A 13,845-nucleotide genomic window follows, 5' to 3' on the forward strand; every position below is an offset into this window, starting at 1 on the left:
CATCAGTTCAATTTGGACAAGAGGGCTTGAAGGGCCTCGAGAGGCATAGTAGCAGGAGCCCCCCTGGTCCATTTCACAGCGGCGCGGCGGCATAATTGAGATCCACCTCATTATCGGGCCAAGGCTGGCTGCGGAATGAGAAATTGGACGCCAAGTCCATCTTTTCTCATCTGCTAGGTTCATCGTCCTCTGGGCCGTGAAGTAGAAATCTCTATCTGGAGCTGTTTGGACCATCGCTGCTCCAGAAGGTTCTCAATACAGGTTTCATTTCGTTATGGTATGGTCACGACAGATTTTTTTGGGGAGTGCAGAGATTCCTTGCAACGAAGCCATGGAATCGAATCGAGGTCATGAATTTGTAATGTGTGTGATGTGGGTGACACTTTTAGTTTAGTATGATGAGATGGTGAATTAATAAAATAGCACAGATATTTTTGTTAATTTGATGCATAAAGGAAATATACCACAATTTGAAGGATAAACTGACCCAGCACTCATCTGCTCTAGTCCATAAAATTGGACCAAATTGAATTATATTTGCAGTATATAATGGTAGCCATTTAAAGGCTTTGCATCACTTTTTTTTGTATTTACAGCTAAAACATAATGTGATTTGCTTCTCCTACAGGCTTGAAAGTCAACAGAGAAAAAAAATCAAGGTCATGTTCATTAATTATGTTCATGCTGAGGCACCACCACCAGCCTTACATAACACGGAAATTGTAACTGACTTCAAGTACCTCGGGGCACACATTGCATCATCACTGGAGGATTTCCATCAAAGATGTGGAAGTGCCTGGAATAACTTCTGGAAACTGACTACCATTTGGAGGTCTAACAAAATCTCATTCCAACTCAAGCTTCGACTGCTTGACTCCCTGATTCTTTCCATCCTCCTTTACAGGGCAGAATCACAGGCACTCAATCAGACCATGAAGAATCAACTGAACTCGTTTGCCACCAGCTGTTATCGTATTCTGTTAAACATCAAGCAAATTGATAGAATTACCAACGAATACGTCCTGGCTACCACCAAAAGGCAAGGCAAGGTTATTTATATAGCACATTTCATACACAGTGGCAGTTCAATGTGCTTTACAGAAGTAAAAGCAAAACAGTAAACAATAGAGAATAAAATTACATAAAATAAATGGGAAAAAATATAATAAGAATTAAACAATAGTAGAAATAAAATAATAAAATGAAGTAGAAGTTCAAATAGGGGGAGAAAAAAAACAGCAGAATAGAATAGAATAAAAGTTAAGTAAAATTTGAAACATGCAGAGACTGTAAAAGTACAGATTATAAAACATGTAAAGAAGACAATATTAATTATTTAACAGAAAGCATCTGAAAACAGCTTGGTCTTTAACCTAGATTTGAAGCTGCCAACAGCAGGAGCATTTTTAATGTCCTCTGGCAGTTGGTTCCATAGCTGCACTGCATAGTAGCTAAAAGGAGAAACCTTGCAGAAATACTCCAAGGAAGACAGTTACACATGCTTGGACACTGGCTTAGAAGACCAACTGAATCAACCATACACCGCTATGCTTTATACACAACAACGCAAGGCCGTAATAGGAGAAGAAGACCTTGACCTCAACTAACCTACGTCAAAAACATGCAAGAAATCACCAGCCTCAGCATAGATGAGATGTATGTAAGATTGTCATGTGATGGACAGAGATGACTGAAGAAGCGGAGTAGTCAGGAGATTTGACCCACAAGCTCCTGACTAGGAAGGGAAGGAATAATGTGATTACATCAAACTGTCAGATTCAGACTGTTCCTTGCTCACAAGCGCGATGCGCCTAAGTTCAAGGTCAGAATCGTAATTAACCGAGACATGTAGCTATTTTAGACAAACTCTGCCCACGTGCCCATGTGCGTAACTTTCATATAACTTCTAAATAGCATTCTGTAGTTAAGGTCTGAACATCGATGTGTGTATTCTTGGTTTTAATTCTGCGCTCTGAAACAGCGTATAAATCTCTAAACCGTACAAAGACACCGCACAAACGGAGGTGTTGCCACTTGATTGGATGTTATCACAGAAACTTGTTGCTGAAGGACAGTGAGGATGCAGTCTGACTTTTCGCCATGATGAAGAAATTGGATCTGAGCAACTCGATCATATCAAACCTCATCTCATCAGATCCAGATGATGAAAGAGGAGAGATGGCCACCTGCACTGAGCTCAGATGGACACATGAGCAGCAAGCTGAGAGAGAGAGAGAGATCTGACGTGGCTTTGATATCATTATAGCTGAGAATTTTTTAAAAATTTTAGCATTCATTTGAGCAAGACAGAATGACATAGCAGGAGACAGTTGAGGAAGTAAAGACAAATTTATGGTTATTTGCTTCATTTCCGGTACTGGCGCTGTGGCAGCATGGGCGACTGCTCTAAGACAACGAGGGAGGCTCAGCCTCCTCTAAAAATTCTGGATCTGAAATAGCAATGTTATAAGTTATAACATTGCTATTTCAGATCCAGAATTATAGAAATATATGTGCTCAACCCAACTACAGTGCGAAATCATTCCGTTATAACTTTCCCCAGTTCGCCTAATGTGTGCGTGAGTTTTTCCCCCTCGTGGCAGCGCGATGCAGCCCAGCCTCAGTGGACTTCAATGGCATTTGGGAGCTATGCGCTTTTCAATCTCAAAATGCAAGACGATTATTGGACAAATACTGCGAAAACGCCCGCCCACCGGACTCCCAGCCTCACAGTGGGAGGGACATGGCAGTTTCCGCAAGGAGACTGGTGATTGGTGAAAGCAGCCGGATATTTTCTTTGATTGACAGCTCGTTTCAACTATAGACAGGCAGCGGTGAATTTCAGTTCAGTCCCATGCGGATTCACAAGTGCTGTGGTGTATTGTAAGAGATCAGCTTACATTTCGATTTCATTCATTACATACGGTTCCTACCAGCTTTTTTAGTTTGTATATATTTTCATTGTAAATAAAGTGTAAATATAGTGTTGTCAAGTTTGCTATCTTGGTTCCAGAAATTTCATTTATTTGAGTGACTGAACTTGAACTTGAGAGGGCTAGTCAGCTAGCAAGAAAGCTGCGCACGGATGCCGAGCATTGTTGATTTAATTTTGGCGAAGCCATTTGCCAGTCTTCCTTTCGAGGAAAAAATTAAAATTAAAGAGCAGGGTAGACCAACGCCTCAAATTGACTTGGTGAAAAAGGTAGGGAATAATACTCGTTCCTTTCAGCTCTCCTGGTACGAGAAAGTGAATTGGCTAACAGCAAGTGACCCACATCAACAACAGTAAATAGGCTACTTTAGTAATATGGCATGGATGGACCAAAAATATAGAATCTATTTAAAATGTTTATGCTGAGTATATTATATTGGAATATATATTTTTCTGGATATGAATTAAACACAGCTACAATTTGGAAAACATTTTTAAACAAAAACACAGCCGAGAACATTTCACACTACAGACCTGGATTAAAAGTGAAGGGTTATCAAACTTGTCAATAAAACATTTCTCAGTCAAAAATAAGTAAAATATAGGGAAAGTGTCATTGAATGAAATGTGTGGCACCCAGCTCTATGTTTGGCTCCGCAAGGTCAGTGCTTGTGCCTATTCCAGAACACTCTGCTGTTACTGCTGAGGTTCCTGACAAAGAGCTGCTTTCAATAATGATCTTTAAACAACATGCCACAATTTTAAAATATAAAATGTTAAAATATACCCTCCCCCAACACCACCATCATGTATATTGGACAGTAGGCTAATGGGCCAAAAGAACCTGTTATTTCACAGTTTGTGATGCTGCTAACAATCAGCCAGATCAGAGGCAAGAGTATGGGCAAAATTGATGTGTTTTTTCTTTTAAAATCTGGAAATATCGTAACCGACCAGCCTCCCCTGTTTGAAAGACTATCAGCCGCCACTGTGTGGCAGGTTTATAGCACAGTGTTGTTGAAATCTCAATTCTGATTGGTCAGACATTACATGCGTTTATATCTATAGAGAGCGTGCACGTGACGTCACGAGGTCACGTGATATTTGTTTATCCGCCATTTTGGATGGCAAGGTCGCGCATAGAACTTAGACGAACCCGTTCTAATTATCAAGTGTGTGGGAGTAGATCTTTCGAGAATGGTTATATCTTGTTCAGCATTTGGTTATACCAATAGACAGGGCCAAAAGGAGGGCGTGTCATTTTATAGATTCCTCGCAGATGAGGAGAGATGCGCAAAATGGGTGTCCGCTGTGCGAAGAGAAAACTGGTACCCCAGTTCTACCAGCCGAATTTGTAGTGAACACTTCATATCAGGTAGGTGTACTCTTCTAATTCAATACTGCTAGTACATCTGTTAAGTTGATTTTCGGATTGAATGATAACTGCGTACTTAGAAACTAGACAGAACAGTGTTTGTGGCCGTCAGTCCGCTTGATCTCTAACGTTTAAAATGGCTATGCCTAGCCCTACTACCCTGGCCTAGTCTATGACAATGTTTTATCTTTTTGGCTCATATATGCCTTTGAAAGGCCAATCCATAGTAGGGATGGCGAAAACTAAAAAAAATCTTGACCGACCACCGAGCCTCATTAGCCGGTTAAAGTTGGTTAACCTATGAGTTTAAACAGGGATGCAAACGGCGGATGCCGCCTTTTTCACGGCTGAATCGCGCAGATCCGATTTTTTTTTTTTTAGGGGGGGCGTTGGAGTGTCTGAATAATTTCATCAAAGTAAATTATGTATTAAAATTACTAAATGTGCAAATGCTGTTACAGTCCATGAAACATAGGAAGTATTAGTATGAGAAGAAGGCAGTTGGTTAGAAAGCTGCGCACATTTGCGCAGCTTCCACGCAGGCGTGCGCGGCTTTCTGATTTTCTGTTTTTCAGACAAAAACATATATATTTACAACCCTGTCATTATCTGGAACTGAGTTTAGATTACGAACATTCTTAAGATAAAACGTCCTGCATAGTCTCTTTATGATAAACGTCTTAATGCCACTTACCCGTGAGGTTATCAAGTAGACATTCTTCTTCGGAACCTTCCAGAGGTATAGTTGGGATACCCATCCCGCAACAAAATATTTATAAGCTTCCAGGCTCTTGTAAGCTTTGAGGGCTTTGCCAGTGTAACACGATTTCTCGATTAACGAGAAAATTGTAAATGTCGTAGTAGGCCAGATCGGGCAAATTGCCGGCACCGCAGCTCCGAATTTCCCTGAACAAGGATTGCGGCAAGTTGTACGGATCTGCAATCCCCAACCTGGAACACTTTTCCACGTAACGCTGCCTCACATCACCTTCAAGATGCTGAACAAACTTAGACAAGTAATTGCGCGATGTAGATGGGGTATTTTCCGAATTTTCTTGGGGATTACTCCCTGGATCCATTACGCTCGCGCAAGGTAAACTATCCTGATGCCGTCCAATGTGGCGGAGTGGGCGGAGTACACACGTGCGGGTCACGTGACTGCACATCCTCTATACTACTAAAGTAAGGCTGTCTGTCTATGGAATCAATTTTGTGTCAAAATGTTCATACAATACTTTTGAAATATCAAACAAAAACGACAAATCAAAATACAAAAAAAGAAAAAAAAGTCAATTTTTTTAGACTGTCAAATTATTCGTGTAATCGTGCAAAATATCAGTCTATTACTCTTCAGAAACCTTTTATTTTTGTTCCACGTCTTTCTCAGTTTTGTTTGACGTAATTTATTTTGGTTGTGATTCCAGCTTTCTCGTTTGTGCTCCCTGACTTTTTGCTTGCAGTTTTGGCACAAACTTCACGTGTGGGTGGGCTGTCCAGGAATGCATTCCCACTGGCTAACTTGTGTTTGACTGACAGCTACGCTCAGCCATTCCCTACTCGGATTCTGGCGGACTGTTTGGTGAGTGACCGATCCATTGACGGTAAACAAGGATCGAGTGGACTTCAGTGGCGACTATGATATTGAATTAATTCAACAAAGTGTAAATTCAATATCATAGTCGCCACTGAAGTCCACTCCATCCTTGTTTACCGTCAATGGATCGGTCACTCGTCAAACAGTCCGCCAGAATCCGAGTAGGGAATGGCTGAGCGTAGCTGTCAGTCAAGTACAAGTTAGCCAATGGGAATGCATTCCTGGACAGCCCACCCACACGTGAAGTTTGTGCCAAAACTGCAAGCAAAAAGTCAGGGAGCGCAAACGAGAAAGCTGGAATCGCAACCAAAATAAATTACGTCAAACAAAACTGAGAAAGACGCGGAACAAAAATAAAAGGTTTCTGAAGAGTAATAGACTGATATTTTGCACGATTACACGAATAATTTGTTTGCCAGTCTAAAAAAATTGACTTTTTTTCTTTTTTTGTATTTTGATTTGTTGTTTTTGTTTGATATTTCAAAAGTATTGTATGAACATTTTGGCACAAAATTGATTCCATATCTGTCTCTCTGTACACCAATGCAAATCGATACGACTGGACAGACATACTCTATACTCTGCACTGGTGACACCCCAGAGGGGCCCAAGACAACATATTCCAAAACATCTTCATTTCCCATAGGCTACATGCTTGTGCTAACACACTGTGCTAATCTAACACACTATCATTTCCCATAGGCCACATGCTTGCGCTAACACACTGTGCTAATCTAACACACTATCATTTCCCATAGGCCACATGCTTGCGCTAACACACTGTGCTAATCCAACACACTATCATTTCCCATAGGCCACATGCTTGCGCTAACACACTGTGCTAATCCAACACACTATCATTTCCCATCGGCTACATGCTCACGCTAACACACTGTGCTAATCCAACACACTATCATTTCCCATCGGCTACATGCTCACGCTAACACACTGCGCGCAGCCTCAGCAGGGAATCCCCTCCGCGACTTGCCTGAGAGTTTCAGTTGTACGGGACCTCGCTATCAGCACTCCTCGCCGGAGACTTCCGCTAGGGCCGAGTCTACATCACTGAGGAGACGTGGAGAGCGATTTACGTCATTTTGACAGAACACAGGGAAAACATACTGTATATCACATGTGTCCACTCAACTCTCCACTGGGCCTTCTAGACCAGTGTTATACAAAGGTATTTGATGTTCAACTCCCTTTAGTTTATGGTGCCCAATTCCAAGCAGCTGTATGATCAAACCCTAGGACCAGCATCGCACCTGTGAAGAGCACCATTCAGAAGAAATCAGGTTAACTGACAATAACTACTAGTTGTTGACAGAACACAGGGAAAACATACTGTATATCACATGTGTCCACTCAACTCTCCACTGGGCCTTCTAGACCAGTGTTATACAAAGGTATTTGATGTTCAACTCCCTTTAGTTTATGGTGCCCAATTCCAAGCAGCTGTATGATCAAACCCTAGGACCAGCATCGCACCTGTGAAGAGCACCATTCAGAAGAAATCAGGTTAACTGACAATAACTACTAGTTGTTACTATAGTAACAGCTTGTTCGCAGGGATCTAAGGACCTACCTGAATACAGTACGCAAGTAAAGCTACATATTTACTGACATTTCTCTGTAACACAAAAAACTGCGATATTTTTCTTATTAAATTCAAGAGACAGAAAACAGCGAGTGACTGTAACATTAACTCGACTTCATCACTGATTATTTTCCTGTAACAGCGCAACACGGAGTGATTCCTGACTTCACAAATATACAGAATTTTGCAGTCGTACAGAATTTATGCACTAAACAAAAATGCAAAATGCAGCAAACGTAATCGAGTTCATTCACAGGTCTGACATGAATGAAACATAAACTAGATAGAGATTGTTATTAAAGTCACAGGAATTTGCCTGGACTAGCTGACCTTTGTCAGTTGAAGGTCGAGGAAAAGTTGCGCCCTGCCGCCCTGAACAAAATTAAAAAAAAAAAAAAGATTGAAATAATCATGAAAATTGACAGTGTTATAAGTGATTGAAAAAAAAAAAGCCAGTTTTTCATGGATCATTCCAGATCAGTGATCCAGATCAGCACCAAAAGTCATAGCAACACAATTCAGCCCAGAGGTATTCTGTATGTGAAATTTGGTGATGATTGGTGAAAATCTCATTATCTCTAGCCGCTTTATCCTGTTCTACAGGGTCGCAGGCAAGCTGGAGCCTATCCCAGCTGACTACGGGGGAAAGGCGGGGTACACCCTGGACAAGTCGCCAGGTCATCACAGGGCTGACACATAGACACAGACAACCATTCACACTCACATTCACACCTACGCTCAATTTAGAGTCACCAGTTGGCCGTGGCCGCAGCTATCAGGGATTGGACTGTATTCTTAACTGCTAACCGTTCCTAACAAAATCCTAATTGTTCCTAACGAAGTCCTATTAAATCCTAACAAAGTCCAAACAATTCCTAATAAACTCCGAACTAAAGTTCTAACATCCTAACAACAGGGGCAAAAGAGCCAATCATATGCCTCCATCCAAGGGGCAAAAGAGCCAATGGCGTTCTTCACCGCTCCCATGGCGACAAGACAGCCAATCACTGCTTGCAGGCCAGAGACGGCGGCGATTGTGAACACGTTTATTCTGAGGCGATTTCCCTCGGCGGCGTTTTCATCTTTCTCGACACTAATATCCGAATGACAAGTGTTTACAAGTAAGTACAATTCACCAAAATGACATAAATGAATGAATTTAAGTTGCGTTGGTATATGACACCAGGAATATGTTGAATTTGTTATTGACAGAGAACAGGCGGTAGCCTCCTTAAATTTTGTCATAAAATAACTTTCTTTTTACCCGCGGCCAATTCGGAAGGCTACAGTAACAGTGTCAAGGTTTACAACTTAGCCTGAGAAATGGTGCTAGTTTTGTAAACGACATGACGAAACTTTGATGCGTCTCGTAATGTTTTATGAGTAAGATGTTTTGTGATCTGGAGTCAGTAAAAACATTTGTATTTGTAGTTGCAAATCTCATCTCATCTCATTATCTCTAGCCGCTTTATCCTTCTACAGGGTCGCAGGCAAGCTGGAGCCTATCCCAGCTGACTACAGGCGAAAGGCGGGGTACACCCTGGACAAGTCGCCAGGTCATCACAGGGCTGACACATAGACACAGACAACCATTCACACTCACATTCACACCTACGGTCAATTTAGAGTCACCAGTTAACCTAACCTGCATGTCTTTGGACTGTGGGGGAAACCGGAGCACCCGGAGGGAACCCACGTGGACACGGGGAGAACATGCAAACTCCGCACAGAAAGGCCCTCGCCGGCCCCGGGGCTCGAACCCGGACCTTCTTGCTGTGAGGCGACAGCGCTAACCACTACACCACCGTGCTGCCCGTAGTTGCAAATGTTTTTTGTAATATATAAATAAGCACCGTTGCAAACACAACAGCAAAATTGCTGTTTCAAGTATTTGCTTTAAAAAATAAAAATAAAAAATAAAAAAAGCACACAACTCTTGTGGTGTAACAGTAACACGTCCACCCTTTGGGTGGGAGACTCCAGGTGCAAGTCCTGGCAAGAGTGTGCACTTTCCTTAACCAATACATTGATTTAAACTTCTCCTCTACATGCAAATGTACCGTAATGCAGCTTGTTGTTCAAATAATACATAACTTCATGTGGAGGGATATTGAGGTATTATGAATATTTCACTTGGAAACTTATGGAAACCTGGAATATTCCTTCTAATTTGCATATTAACTTTCAAAAATAAACTATTGATGACACCTTAAGATTAATAAAATCTTTAAAAGGAAGGCAGCAATGTTCTCCAAACACACCCCTCAGCTGTGATGATGTAATGTGCCAGTGCATGGAAGATGGCTCTTTCTGTTTGAGTTCTAGATGAGAACATGCCCATTATTTCACTGGATAGGCCATTTAAAGTTGCTACAGAAACACCTACAAGATCACACACCAATGTTGTTGTCAAGCTCTTACAAATACAGTGGTGCTTGAAAGTTTGTGAACCCTTTAGAATTTTCTATATTTCTGCATAAATATGATCTAAAACATCATCAGATTTTCACACAAGTCCTAAAAGTAGATAAAGAGAACCCAGTTCAACAAATAAGACAAAAATATTATACTTGGCCATTTATTTATTGAGGAAAATGATCCAATATTACATATCTGTGAGTGGCAAAAGTATGTGAACCTCTAGGATTAGCAGTTAATTTGAAGGTGAAATTAGAGTCAGGTGTTTTCAATCAATGGGATGACAATCAGGTGTGAGTGGGCACCCTGTTTTATTTAAAGAACAGGGATCTATCAAAGTCTGATCTTCACAACACATGTTTGTGGAAGTGTATCATGGCACGAACAAAGGAGATTTCTGACGACCTCAGAAAAAGCGTTGCTGATGCTCATCAGGCTGGAAAAGGTTACAAAACCATCTCTAAAGAGTTTGGACTCCACCAATCCACAGTCAGACAGATTGTGTACAAATGGAGGAAATTCAAGACCATGCTACTCTCCCCAGGAGTGGTCAACCAACAAAGATCGAGGCGTGTAATAGTCGGCGAGGTCACAAAGGACCCCAGGGTAACTTCTAAGCAGCTGAAGGCCTCTCTCACATTGGCTAATGTTAATGTTCATGAGTCCACCATCAGGAGAACACTGAACAACAATGGTGTGCATGGCAGGGTTGCAAGGAGAAAGCCGCTGCTCTCCAAAAAGAACATTGCTGCTCATCTGCAGTTTGCTAAAGATCACGTGGACAATCCAGAAGGCTACTGGAAAAATGTTTTGTGGACGGATGAGACCAAAATAGAACTTTTTGGTTTAAATGAGAAGCGTTATGTTTGGAGAAAGGAAAACACTGCATTCCAGCATAAGAACCTTATCCCTTCTGTGAAACATGGTGGTGGTAGTATCATGGTTTGGGCCTGTTCTGCTGCAGCTGGGCCAGGATGGCTTGCCATCACTGATGGAACAATGAGTTCTGAATTATACCAGTGAATTCTAAAGGAAAATGTCAGGACATCTGTCCATGAACTGAATCTGAAGAGAAGGTGGGTCATGCAGCAAGACAACGACCCTAAGCAAACAAGTCATTCTACCAAAGAATGGTTAAAGAAGAATAAAGTGAATGTTTTGGAACGGCCAAGTCAAAGTCCTGACCTTAATCCAATGGAAATGTTGTGGAAGGACCTGAAGCGAGCAGTTCATGTGAGGAAACCCACCAACATCCCAGAGTTGAAGCTGTTCTGTACGGAGGAATGGGCTAAAATTCCTCCAAGCCGGTGTGCAGGACTGATCAACAGTTACCGCAAACGTTTAGTTGCAGTTATTGCTGCACAAGGGGGTCACACCAGATACTGAAAGCAAAGGTTCACATACTTTTGCCACTCACAGATATGCAACACTGGATCATTTTCCTCAATAAATAAATGACCAAGTATAATATTTTTGTCTCATTTGTTTAACTGGGTTCTCTTTATCTACTTTTAGGACTTGTGTGAAAATCTGATGATGTTTTAGGTCATATTTATGCAGAAATATAGAAAATTCTAAAGGGTTCACAAACTTTCAAGCACCACTGTAGTAAATAAAATATCTGAATGGCTGGTTTGCAAGGTGCAGATTCAAGTGTCCTACTTTTATTTTTCACAAAGTAAACATAGCCGGGGGCGGCACGGTGGTGTAGTGGTTAGCGCTGTCGCCTCACAGCAAGAAGGTCCTGGGTTTGAGCCCCGTGGACGGCGAGGCCCTTTCTGTGCGGAGTTTGCATGTTCTCCCCGTGTCCGCGTGGGTTTCCTCCGGGTGCTCCGGTTTCCCCCACAGTCCAAAGACATGCAGGTTAGGTTAACTGGTGACTCTAAATTGACCGTAGGTGTGAATGTGAGTGTGAATGGTTGTCTGTGTCTATGTGTCAGCCCTGTGATGACCTGGCGACTTGTCCAGGGTGTACCCCGCCTTTCGCCCGTAGTCAGCTGGGATAGGCTCCAGCTTGCCTGCGACCCTGTAGAACAGGATAAAGCGGCTAGAGATAATGAGATGAGATGAGATGAACATAGCCGACTTTTAGACATATTGTTTATAAGGTTATAATGGCACTGTATTGAAATAAAAAAACTCATTTATTTACATTGACTTGACTGTTTTTATTGTTATTGAAGATTAGAGCCAAGATTTTAACAATGTAAGTAACTTTTGCACGAATGTTTTTAGAGGAAGAAGTTGAAAATGTCAAGGTTTAAAAAGACTGAAATCATTCCAATGTCTCAGACCCCAAAAAATATATTTTTTTCCTATTTTTCTCTTCTTTCCCCCCTTTTCTTTCTCCCTTCTTACAGTCCATTATGCCCCTCGCCTAACCCTAACCTGCATGTCTTTGGACTGTGGGGGAAACCGGAGCACCCGGAGGAAACCCACGCGGGCAACATGCAAACTCCGCACAGAAAGGCCCTCGCCGGCCATGGAGCTCGAACCCAGACCTTCTTGCTGTGAGGCAACAGCGCTAACCACTACACCACCGTGCCGCCCCAATATTAAGATAATAATAATAAAGTAGAAAGATCCTGAGTGAGAGTAACAATTTGTGCTACCATTGCTAGTGCAAATTAATAATGAGATGTTTTTTAATTCTCTCATTCTCATTATCTCTAGCCGCTTTATCCTTCTACAGGGTCGCAGGCAAGCTGGAGCCTATCCCAGCTGACTACGGGCGAAAGGCGGGGTACACCCTGGACAAGTCGCCAGGTCATCACAGGGCTGACACATAGACACAGACAACCATTCACACTCACATTCACACCTACGGTCAATTTAGAGTCACCAGTTAACCTAACCTGCATGTCTTTGGACTGTGGGGGAAACCGGAGCACCCGGAGGAAACCCACGCAGACATGGGGAGAACATGCAAACTCCACACAGAAAGGCCCTCGCCGGCCACGGGGCTCAAACCCGGACCTTCTTGCTGTGAGGCAACAGCGCTAACCACTACACCACCGTGCCGCCCCAATATTAAGATAATAATAATAAAGTAGAAAGATCCTGAGTGAGAGTAACAATTTGTGCTACCATTGCTAGTGCAAATTAATAATGAGATGTTTTTTAATTATTAACTAAAAGTATTTCAAAATAGTTTGTGCAAGTTCACAATATTCAACACTGAAAACACGATACCAACTCATAATTTTTTTTCAGCTAGAAATTCAACACCTTTCTCTTCATCATGGATCATAAGCAGTATTTTTGTGAAGTTTATTTCCATAATATTCTTTAGCCCACGTCCAGGCATTTTTTATTTATTTATTTATTTTAATGTGATGTAATTGTTTATGCTGAAAAATTCACTGCTGCTTGCTGACGTGATTCGTTTCTTCAAAATGACTTCTTGTTCATGTGGTAAGTTATTTTTCTCAGCCTGTGAAGGAGCAATAATTTCACACACTGGTTCATACGCCTTGGGGTGTGTGCACACTGCATGTGGTGTGAATCTCGCCCTCGCCTTCGACTTGCTGCTTCACGTCCACACTGCTCACGACTTTCGCTTTACTTATCTTTCACTTAAGTTTCTTTTTTTTATGAATTAACTTTTTAATTACCAAGATATGGATTTCAAATACTGTACTGTGCAAAAGTCTTAGCCTCCTGGTTTTTTTCATGCAATCTTTGTTATAGATTTCTATTTTATGACTTTTACATTATCGAGTTAAAACAGTACAAACAATTTTAGAGTTCCAAACGTTCTTATTTTTTTTTCCAGCACAAAATTAAATGTTACAGAATAAAAAAACAAGTTTGCAATGTGTCTGAGCAGCATATTGCATAAGAGAACACTTTTCAGATTAAAAAAGAAAACATAATGAAGGCTACTGGAAAATTTTTGGTGCAAAATGAAGAAGTGAGTGTGACAATCA

General features: G+C 41.5%; 1 protein-coding gene across 2 annotated transcripts in view; it reads right to left on the reverse strand.

Annotated features, from left to right (window-relative positions):
- The window catches only part of cdk18 (cyclin dependent kinase 18), a 206,007-nt gene that overhangs the window by 74,009 nt on the left and 118,153 nt on the right, over positions 1-13,845 (reverse strand). The gene's annotated exons all lie outside the window — the stretch shown is intronic.

The sequence above is a fragment of the Neoarius graeffei genome, chromosome 26 (assembly GCF_027579695.1).
Source record: "Neoarius graeffei isolate fNeoGra1 chromosome 26, fNeoGra1.pri, whole genome shotgun sequence".
Lineage (NCBI taxonomy): Eukaryota > Metazoa > Chordata > Actinopteri > Siluriformes > Ariidae > Neoarius > Neoarius graeffei.